This window comes from Mastomys coucha, unplaced genomic scaffold (genome assembly GCF_008632895.1).
Source record: "Mastomys coucha isolate ucsf_1 unplaced genomic scaffold, UCSF_Mcou_1 pScaffold20, whole genome shotgun sequence".
Classification (NCBI taxonomy): Eukaryota; Metazoa; Chordata; class Mammalia; order Rodentia; family Muridae; genus Mastomys; species Mastomys coucha.
In genome coordinates, this window is record NW_022196903.1 from 42,605,369 (window position 1) to 42,616,711 (window position 11,343).

An 11,343-nucleotide genomic window follows, 5' to 3' on the forward strand; every position below is an offset into this window, starting at 1 on the left:
AAAAAAAAAAAAAAAAAAGAAAAGAAAAGAAAAGAAAAGAAAAAAAAAGAAAAGAAAAGAAAGAAAGAAAGAAAGAAAGAAAGAAAAATTGAGGCATGGGGCACAGCACAACACTGTCTTAATGGCCCAGGTGCATGCTGTGTGTTCTCATGTTGGAAACAATTTTGCACAACATTTGAGAGTGGTTTCTGGATAAGAAAGTATAGAACACATAAAATTATATACTAGTAAAACTAAGTTAAAATACTGGGACTCTTAGGAGAGTCATTGTGTGCAATGTACAGAAGCAGAAAGCTAGTGGAGCTACAGAATTAAGGGTTAACTTGATTCTTTCTGGCCACTGCCTGACAGCTTTGCCCATGTCATTTATCATTAGAGCTTAGCTGACTTCAGAGCTCTGCGCTCTGAAATATAAGTCAAAGTTAAAGTTTAAAGTTTGCAATTATTATTATTTTGGCCAAAGGCCTGGAAGTAGGAAAAGCTTGAAACTTTGGGGAACAATAGTAATTCTTGATTCTTTGTGGGATGTGGTTATGTTTTTTAATTTGATTTGGCAATGATTATACAAGGTCCTTTTTTTTTTTTTTTAACCTGCTTTTGGAGTATCAATGAAAGAGTAAGGCAAGAGAAAGGCTAGTGAGCAGGTTGAGAGAATATATGAGGTAAATGTAGAGAGCACGTGAAGAGTGAGTGAGGTGAGAATCTGAGGTGTGTATGGAGAGTGTGTGTGTGAGTGAAAGGAGAGTGCATATGTGTGTGAGTGCGAGAGTTCAAGAAAAGAAAAGTGCACAGGAGAAAAGCAGACTGCACAGGAGAATGCAGAATGTCTGCAGCAGGGAGAGAGAGAGAGAGAGAGAGAGAGAGAGAGAGAGAGAAACTTTAAGCCTTGAAGAATTGCCTGTCAGTGTGTACTCAAAAAGTAGTCTGTGTATATTTATTATGTGCCTTTCAGATATCCCTGCTTCCAGTTGAGAGCCCCAACCCTGGGTTTGGGGATTTAGCTCAGTGGTAGAGCACTTGCCTAACAAGCACAAGGCCCTCAGCTCTGAAAAAAACAAAACCAAAAACAACAACAACAAAAAAAAAAACTTCGAGGCTGGCCCTCAACACCAGTGAAGATGGAAATTTAAGAAAATTGGGAATGGAAAATAAAAACATAAAGTCAAGAGAAATAAGGAAATAAATTCATTATAAAAACATTTTTTCCTTCTACTGGTTCCCTATATGTACAGCAGTGTCTGGGACTGGGATTAAAAACATGTCATCCACAAAATCCTTACTTCCTCCTTTCTTTAATTTGTTTTAGTACTTATTTATTTATATCAGTACACTGTAGCTGTCTTCAGATACACCAGAAGAGGTGAGAATTGAACCTAGGACCTCTGGTAGGTCAGTGTTCTTACCTACTGAGCCATCTCTGCAGCCCCTTTCCTTAGTTTTTATGTGAATACTAACTTACTTGAATTCCTTTTTTAAGTTGTGTGTGTGTGTGTGTGTTGTTGTTGTTGTTGTTGTTGTTGTTGTTTCTATGTCTATCTTTCAGCCTATATCAGTGTGTAGTTAGAGGACTGGAAGTTAGTTACTTTTTTCTCCACCGTTGCTATCTTGGTATTGACACTCTGATTGCTGGGCTCCACTACCTGTCCTTTAGTTGCTGAGCCATTTGCTAGCTCCTGACCTTTCTTTAGAATAGTACTTCTCTAAGTAATAGTACTACTATTCCAGATATTATCATATCAATAATTTTAGGAAACTGTTGGTCAAAGTTTTGTGCTTTATATACCATTGTCTGGTTTTCATTGTTGTTTATTTTTTATTGTTTGTTAAGCATTGATGTCTGCTGAAGGAAACGGCCAGAAAATTCGTACTTTTTCTCCCCTGGTAGAGTTCTTATTTCAGGTGTGCGAGAAGCTTTGACCTCCAATTTATTTTTGTCCCCTGTACTGTTAAGTTGACGAAAGCCAGCTTCCCAAGCTTCAATGCTGACGCTGTTTCTCTCATTCTCAAGAAAATGCGTTTCTCGGTCGTCACATACTCAGTCTCCTCTTGATTTAAAATTTACTTTCTTATTTCACCATTTTTAATACTCTCAGGATTCCTGCAATCGTAGCTGGGGAGCGGGGAGAAGGGAGAGATGCTATTTTGCATACATATTACCCAGCATGCTTTGAGCCAGACGTTATCCGGAAGCCCTGTAAGTTCATTGAATTGTAAATAGATTTTTCTTATAAAGTAAATACTTTTCTGTGTTTTTGTTTTTACGGGTGAGGTTCATATTTGGAATATGCAAACATATTTTTAACAGCTTGCTCTCTCTTAACCCACCATGACTTACAAAGGGTGAATATTATAAACCTTATATATCTATGACGACCAAACCATTTCTCGGTTGGTCCGAGAGTAGTGGTGTTTACAACTAATTGATCACAACCAGTTACAGATTTCTTTGTTCCTTCTCCACTCCCACTGCTTCACTTGACCAGCCTTTTGTTGAATGAGCTATTTAACACCAACTCCTTCCTGTCCGTGGACAACCAAACATTTTTTAATCACTTTAAGAAATAATTATAACATCACCTTCTACCAGCGTAATTGACTAATGATGAGCACATCACCTACCACGTTGAAAAGGAAAATCCCTTTATTTGTGTCAGATCCTTCTGTTTACTGAAAGCCTTAGGTTTATGTGTCAAAATGACCCATATTCATTCACCTCCATGTCCCCAGTGTCAAAGAGAGGGCAAAACAGAACAAACTGTAATGGAAAAAGCAAGATTTGAAGGTTGTAAAGTTATATGCATATGGGTTCGCTTTCACTCCACATAGGAAATCAGTGCATCTATTCCAAAGTCTATTTTGAAACAAAGTTTAAAAGATGAGGGAGGAAACGTTCAAGGCTGTTAACCTAGAAATGATTCTCCTTTCTAAGTAGTGGGGAAACTGTGGTTTCCTTATTTATTTCTTGGACTCTGGTTCTTGACCTTAGCTGCTGATTCTATCTGGGACGCTTCAGATTTCTCGGGGGCTACCTGTTGCATTTCAGATTTTTCTGCTTTTTCATCCTTTAACTGGCAGAGAAAACGGACCTGATCAAGAGCCCTAGACGGTATCATTTCTAGTCTGTATCAAAGAGTTCCCTTAATCTTTTAGGAACTGCAATTCAAGTCAAACTAAGATTTGTGACTTCAATGAAGAAACGAATTTCAGATTAAGTCAGTATGAATCACAACTGGAGGTTTTATTAAGGATCTTTTAATACAGACGTTAAGCACAAGTGTTAGAGAGAGATGCTCAGCAAAAAATGAAACAAACAAACAAAACAAACTCCAATGTAGGTAAGAGCTTCTAAGGGGGAGGGAGGAGGGTCTCAAATCTTCTTAGCATTAGCCACACACAGACCATTTTGATTTCTCTTAAGTTACACTTGAAAAGTTTGCTAAGAAATCTTTTTTGTTTACTTTTCTCTATCTTTTGATAAGTAAGATAATAAGGTAGCTCTAGCAATAAAATTATAATCTGATAAAGACCAGAGCCATTTAGCATTCAGTACACGACTTTTCCCTGTAAAGGGAAAATCCTTTCTGGTAAGATTCCCTAGAAAATTGCATGTTGGGAGGGAGAAGGGCCTGGAACAGTTGTTAATTGTGCTGAAATCTTTGTCTGTTAGCAAGAGGCTTCGAAGGCAATCCAGGGTGAGGGGCTCCTCTCCCTTCTAATGTCTGCGGAGACAATTCCACAATCTTATTATACAGGGGCCTGCTTCCAGCTTTCTCAAGGTTGCCAAAGGCCTCTGGGTGCAACTCAGGTCTGCAACTGTCTCTCTGAGGCTTCCCTTGGTATCCCCACAAGGAATTTGGCCTTCTTTCACATTTTTCTATATTTTCAGACTCTTGGACTTGATTTCCTGCAAAAAAGCTTCCTTTCTGAGACATATATTTTTACAGTTCTATTTTAAAACATGACACGATTATTAACTTCAAATATCTCTTAATGTTTTTTACTCTTATTAAATATCAGTCTTAAATCCTACTGATATTACTTTAAAATTCCTAAATGTCTACAAAGCTTTTTACTTTGCTCTTTACTTTCCCTAAATGATTCAAACATTGTTCATTGCCATTTGATCTGTACAAATTTTAAGATTTGGTAAATTATTTGCGGAAGATTAAGTTTCAAAAAAGACTAGTCAAGTGCAGTAGTGAGAAGGGGGGAAAGTGTAGAACAGGAGTTCAATCTGTAACTGACTGTGAACAATCAATTGAGATAACTCACTACCTTCGGACCAGCCAGAAGCTATGGTCTCACTGTGAATTAATTAAAGCCCAAGATTCTTACCACTTTACGATTATGGTATTTTTTTTCCGATGGAGTGGGGTAGGGGAATGTGTGTATGTAATTTACATCGTAATGTAAATATTATGTTTATATATAAAACTCTGGCAATATTTGTTCACTAATACATTTGGTGACTGTTAGCCATCAAGACTTGAAACCGCTGACTTTTGCTGAGCATCTTGGGAAAGACTTGCAAATGTACCATTTCGTCACTAGGGCGTTTCTCCTGGCCTGTGAAAGGCTCGTTCACGAAGTGCATTCCCAGATGACCTTTTGCAGAAGGCCTCCTTTGTCTGGTTGCTGTGGGTCCGCCCCGACGGGGAGGATCCGTCCGATAAAGAGGAAGCTTCACTGTGCAGACCCTCGAGCTTTTTGCCTCTAGCCCCTTCAGCAGAACGGTGTGCCCTAAAACCAACCACTTTCACGCGTGGGTAGCCTGCTTCCAAAACTACCACTACCCGCTATTTCCCAAGCCCCAAGTGACCCAACCCAAACAAAACAGGCAAGCAGCCCCAACAACCCAGAGCAAGACTAAATAATACCCGGGCAGCTCAGCTTGGATGCTTCTGAGGATTTAAGAGTTGACAGGGTGATAAGGCAAAACCAAGACAGAAGCCAAAGAAATGGAATCGGAAGATGGGGAGGTGAGGTAGAGAGAGGGAGGGAGAGAGAGACAGAGACAGACAGACACAGAGAGAGCTCTAAAAGATCGGAGATTAATCTGAATGCAAAAAGTAGCCAACTGGACAGTAGGGGTATTCTGGAGCGAGGACGGGTTTGTAACGAAACAGGCTGAAAATTGTCAGATTGCATCGGTCATTCCAGATAGCAACACCCTAAATGAAGAAGGGTAGTGACTCCTGTCATATAACGTACCAACTAGACTCTGCTGTGACAAATGTCCTTTTCCCAGGAATGTCCTCGGGACTCTTCAAACACCTGCCTCAACCCGAAATGCAGAACAGTGCCTCTTAGTCCAGTTTGATGATGTCAGCAAACTTAACCCATTTCCTGGAGACTCAACATCCTTCATCTTTACTTCCCTCGCAGGCTCTGCTCTCCGCTGACCCTCCTGAGACTTTCTAAGACCCTTCTGGGTGCTCTGCAGTGGATGCTACCTGCTTGCTTAATAGACTCCGCTGCTCCGAAGCAGTCGCTCATAAACCCTTTGCCTGAAAGATGGTCTCTGCCTCTCTTGAACCCCCATCCTACCGAAAAACTCAACAAAATTGACAGGGAGAATATAAATGAATTTATAAAAATGGCTCATTCAGGTGAGGCATGGTGGCAGTCTCCCTTTGTCTAATGTCTGTGAGAGAGGCAGGCAGATCTCTGTGAGTTTGAGGCCAGCATAGGGACTTTCAGGCCATCCAGGGCAACTTAGTGAGACCCTTTTTCAAAATATTAATAACAATAGCTTTATTATTAGACTATTATTATATTATATATAATAACTACATTATATATAACTATTATTTTATTACACTTAAGATCCATGTAGTAGCAGGAAAGAGCAGCCCATTCTTTGCTGGGCTTTCCCTGGCGGTGTTAGCAAAGCTTGCCATACCATCTTCCTCCCTGTAGCACCCTGTCCTCACCGGCATCTAAATTCCAGGGAGACATGGTTACTGGCTCTTCCTTTGTCTGACATCATTTTTCTATCAAGCAAGCAGGTAGCATCGACTGCAGAGCACCCAGAAGGGTCTTAGAAAGTCTCAGGAGGGTCAGCGGAGAGCAGAGCCTGCGAAGGGAAGTAAAGATGAAGGATGTTGTGTCTCCAGGGAATGGGTTAAGTTTGCTGACATCACCTAACTAGACTAAGAGGCAAAATCAGTGTGTTAACAGAGAAAGTAGGGGTTGAGGGAATCAAAGAAAAAAAAAGAACAAGCTTCTCTACTACAAATCCTTCAAAGAACTTCTCCAGCCTTGGGGATCAGCTTCGTAAGTGTTGCTCCATGAAATCCCCAATGTCTCATTTCAAAAATAGGTAATACTTTAAAATGGAGCAGTCTCAGATGGACGGTGGGTGTGTGTGCATTTAATCCCAGCATTTAGAGGACAGAGACAGGCATATCTCTGAGTTTGAGGCCAGCCTTGTCTATAGAGAGAGTTTCGAGACAGCCAGGGCAACACAGGGGACTGCGGGACAGTTTCTACCCCATTTCCCTAAGTCCAAGCTTGGTAAGCCATCCCCCCACCACTATCAGGGTTTTCATAGAAGGAGCTGGTAGTAGAAACTTAGGGACTGGGCCATTAGAATGTCAGATCCAATTTGCTCCTGATGAAATTATCTTCCTCATGGTGCAAAGAGCCCCTTGGAGGACACTGGGAAAGCAGAATTATACAGTACAGGCTGGTGCTCAGTAAGCAGGTTGACAGAATGAATACATGAGTGAGGCTGAGGGATGGAGTCATTATTTTTCTGTTGCTGTGATAAACTACCATGACTAAAACAGCTTACAAAAGAATGTTTTTATTTCGGCTTACGTTGTAGAGGACTAAGAGTAGTCCATCATGGATGGTTCTTACACACTGTTTTGTGGGTGGAGTTTGAAAACATTGTGCTAATGAAAGAAACCTGATACAAATAAGCCATGTGTTGAATGGAATTATGTACATTTCTATGAAATGTCCAGCATAAGCAAAGTAGACTGAAGTTTGGTGGCAGAAATGGCAATTGTATAGCACTGAAAATTTACTGACTACATGTCCCTGAGTTGTATACTTCAAAATTCTTTGTTTGAGGCTGGTGAGATGGCTTATCAGGTAAAAGTGAAAGCCCAAAGACTTGAGCTCAACAATCCAACAAAAGAAGGGAAAACTCCTGAAATATTGCCTGTGGCCTCCACAAGGTGTTTGTTGTAGCATGTATGCACTCACATACATACCACACACCCCTACAACAACCGTAATTAAATCATTTAAAAATTTTTTTATCTATTTTTATTTATTTATTTATTTATTTAGAGACAGGATTTCTCTGTGTAACAGAGCACTGGCTGTCATGGGCTCACTTTATAGAGCAAGCTGGCCTCAAACTCACAAAGATCTGCCTACCATTGCCTCTTGAGAGCAAGGACACCCGACCTTTAATGTCAATTTTTAATCACCGGTGAATTTCATCTCAATTTTTCTTTAAAAAATTTCTATCACCTATCTGGGAGGTTTGCTCTGTTAGTAAGTGGTGGCAGATTTGGGTAGCTGTCTAACAAGTACTTGCTGTCAGTCAAGTTTGGTCTCCAATTCTCACCCTACATCCCTTTGATTGGTCCCCTCCTATCTGCAATCATATGTATCCACCTTCAATATCTGTTGTTCTTTGGAGTTCTGGAGGTCCTGCCCTTTAGCTCTGATGGATGCTACTTTGTTGCAGGAAGCCAGTCTCTCTGGCTCCTAGGCTGGGTTTTTCTACAAGGAAGGTACAACAGTACAAATGAGACCTGCACTCAAATTCTAGCTCACGTCTGGCCAGACAAGCCCTGAGCTACATTATTCTCACTCCTTTCTGGCTTCAGCTTGGGAGGTAAATACCACAGACCCTCTCTACCAGCTCATTTATCCCTTCTCTAACGCCAAGTCTGGGTTTTGCTAAGTGTCCTACATTGTTTCTCTCACCAACATCTCCTGGTTGTATTACTTCCCTGCTGATAATCATTAGTAATCCTCCATAAACTTTGAAGAGGAAGTCAAACTTCAGACTTCTAGTAGATGCATGAAGATGCCTGGTACATTAGGATTTGTACTTAAAAACTGTCTTTCTTAGACCAATGAGATAGGTCAGTGGTTAAGAGCATTTGCTGCTCTTCCAGAAGACCCAATTTCAGATCCTAGAAACCCCATCATGTGACTCACAACCACCTATAATACTAGCTCCAGCTGTGCTCAGTACCCTCTTCTGGCCCCAATGGGCACCTACACTAATGTGCACATAAACACATGCATATACCTACGGAAAAATAAAAACTTTCTTAAAAAGTGTGTGTGTGTTTGTGTACTACATACATGCCTGTGCCTGGTACCTGCTGAAGTCTTTGGACCCCCTGGAACTGGGGTATGGATGGTTGTAAGCCACCATGTGGATGCTGGGAACAGAACCTGGGTCCTCTGGGAAAGCAACAAGCACTTTTAACAGCTAAGCCATCTCTCCAATCTTTTAAAACAAAATTGTCTTCCTCAGCTCCAGCTCTCAATCGGAAATAACATGCTAGTAGTGAAAATGCCCTCCTCATCTGGCCTTTGGCTCCAGGAGTGTCGATATCAGCCTGTGCCATGCTCTCAGTAACTCTATTGTATAAAGCAGTGATTTTTTTCAAACTGTGCCTCTCTATGACTTTATGGAAACCATTTTTTTTTTTTTTAAAGATTTCTTTAAGGGCTGGAGAGATGGCTCAGTGGTTAAGAGCACTGACTGCTCTTCCAGAGGTCCTGAGTTCAATTCCCAGCAACCACATGGTGGCTCACAACCATCTATAATGCATTGGATTTGATGCCCTCTTCTGGTGTGTCTGAAGTCAGCTACAGTGTACTCATATACATAAAAGAAATAAATCATCTTTAAAAAAAAAGATTATTTTATGTATGACTACTCTATCTGCATGTACACTTGAGTGCCAGCAGAGGTCATCAGATCCCATTACAGATGGTTGTGAACCACCATGTGGTTGCTGGGAATTGAACTCAGGACCTCTGGAAGAACAATCGGTGCTCTTAACCACTGAGCATCTCTCCAGGACCCCATGGAAGCCACGTTTTACCATTTAGTGTATGAATGTATAGGATCGGGAGCACATGAGCTATGGTATGCCTGTGAAAGTCAGAGGATAATTTACAAGAGTCAGTTCTCTACTTCCACCATGTAGGTCCTGGGGCCAGACTCAGGTTGATCCCAGGTTTAGTAGCAAGTACGTTTACCTGCTGAACCTCCTTGGGACTTCATTTTGAAGAGATGACTGTGTGCCTATATAGAACAGCCGCATCCGTCCAGCATTACCATGTGGGACAAACTAATAAATGACTTACTTCTGGGAGTGGAAAGGGTGCCACCAGCCGGGCAGTGGTGGTGCACACCTTTAATCCCAGCACTTGGGAGGCAGAGGCAGGCGGATTTCTGAGTTCGAGGCTGGCCTGGTCTACAGAGTGAGTTCCAGGACAGCCAAGGCTATACAGAGAAACCCTGTCTCAAAAAAACCGAAAGGGTGCCACCACCTTATAAATTCAGTGGGGTGAATCTGGACATGTACACTAAGTATTCATGTCATTATCAGGGAAACAAGGCCCAAGAACTTACTGGACACAGCAGACTAAGGCAAGAGTTTAACTCTTCTACCTGGACCCCATACAAATGAAAATACCTAGCACCATGAGGTCAGCAGCCCCCAACAAACCTGTGTGTGTGTGGCGTGTGCCAGGAAACACTACGTGGGGCTTGAGAGATGTATCACAGTTAACTACTCTGAGTTGACTGCTCTTCCAGAGGACCTGGGTTTCATCCTCAGCACCCACATGACAGCTTAAAATTGTCCCATGCCCTCTTCTAGCCTCTGTTGATGCTAGGCATACACATGGCACACAGATATACATGTAGGCAAAGCACCCACACACATAAAATAAAAAACAAATCTGTTTCCAGTGTTGATTTTGACATGGCCTACTCAAACTGATGTCTCTCCAGTCTTCAGCTCAGATGCCTGGGCCAACCTGCTCCTTTACCTGGAGAAGGGCTGGGCTGGGTACTGCCCTTTCACCTCTGCAGCGTGCCCACAATCCTCCAACACACACTGGCCTGATCTGCAGCCACTGGGCTGCCCCAGTTACTGCTGCAGGGAATTTGATCACACTGTTAAGCCCGAGACTGTGGTATTTACCGAAAAAGCCTGTTTCTAGCTACGTGGCTCAGCCTTTAGCATACACCTTCTATACCTCTGACTGGAACACAGACACACCCTTAGCACACACCTTTAATCTCAAACAATGAGGGTAAAGTTAGTTTGTAGAAGGATGCACCCATATTTGAAAGTGACATCTAAGTGAGTGGCAGACACAGTGATGAGTCAGAGAAAGATCTGACAGAATAGGCTATGCCCAACTCTCACAAGGAGAGGAAAAGGAAGCTGTGTGAGGGAGAGCCCAGGACAGCCAGGACTACACGGGGAAACCCTGTCTCAAAAAACAAACAAACAAAAAGAAACATATCCATATTTCATGTTTCGGACATAGCACACTCAAAAGGGAAAAAGATGCTTACACACACACACACACTTACTTCATGGTTTTAGTTTGACTCAGGGCAGACAGGCCTTGGTGACTAGAGTTCCAGAAAGTTGACAAGCTTTTAGAGCCAAGAATCTTGGACACCCAAGACCAGGAGTTAACACTGACTATTGTCAAGATCTGAGAAATCCCAATACCAAGCCTGCTCAGAAACTGCAAGAATAAGTGCTGCCAAGATCTAAGAATTCCCAACTGCCTGGCCACCTGAGAACTCTAGCAAGGGTGGAGTTAGCAGGTGTGCTACTGGGGACAACATCAGAGCTCTAACACTAGAGAGCACCAGCCACAGCTGCTCCTGTTCCTGCCTGCTATGCAAGTGTCTAAGTCTGCCTGAGATCCTTTTATTTTAGCAGCGAGACTGGTTTGAGGACCCAGAAGTAGCCACACTCCATTACCACCTGTCATCCTGGTGTCAGATGCTGGAATGGCTGTGTCCATCCAACATGAGATTCTGTTCAGCCGGGACACGGACATGGCTCTCACATAGGCTGAAACACCATCCTGGCCAGTTGTCAGGGGAGAGTGACTTGGTGTCATCATCAGGAAGAAATCAAAAACAAACATACCGACAGTTACCTACTTTTAAGCTAAAAGTTGGAACAAGAAAATAAAAGGCAAGCAACATAATTTGGCAAAGACTTTTAAACTTTAAATTAAAAAAAAAGAGATTCAAACAGAAGATCCAAAACTTATTTGTTTGAAGAAATACTGAAGTAAATAGTTTAAAAAAAAAAAAAA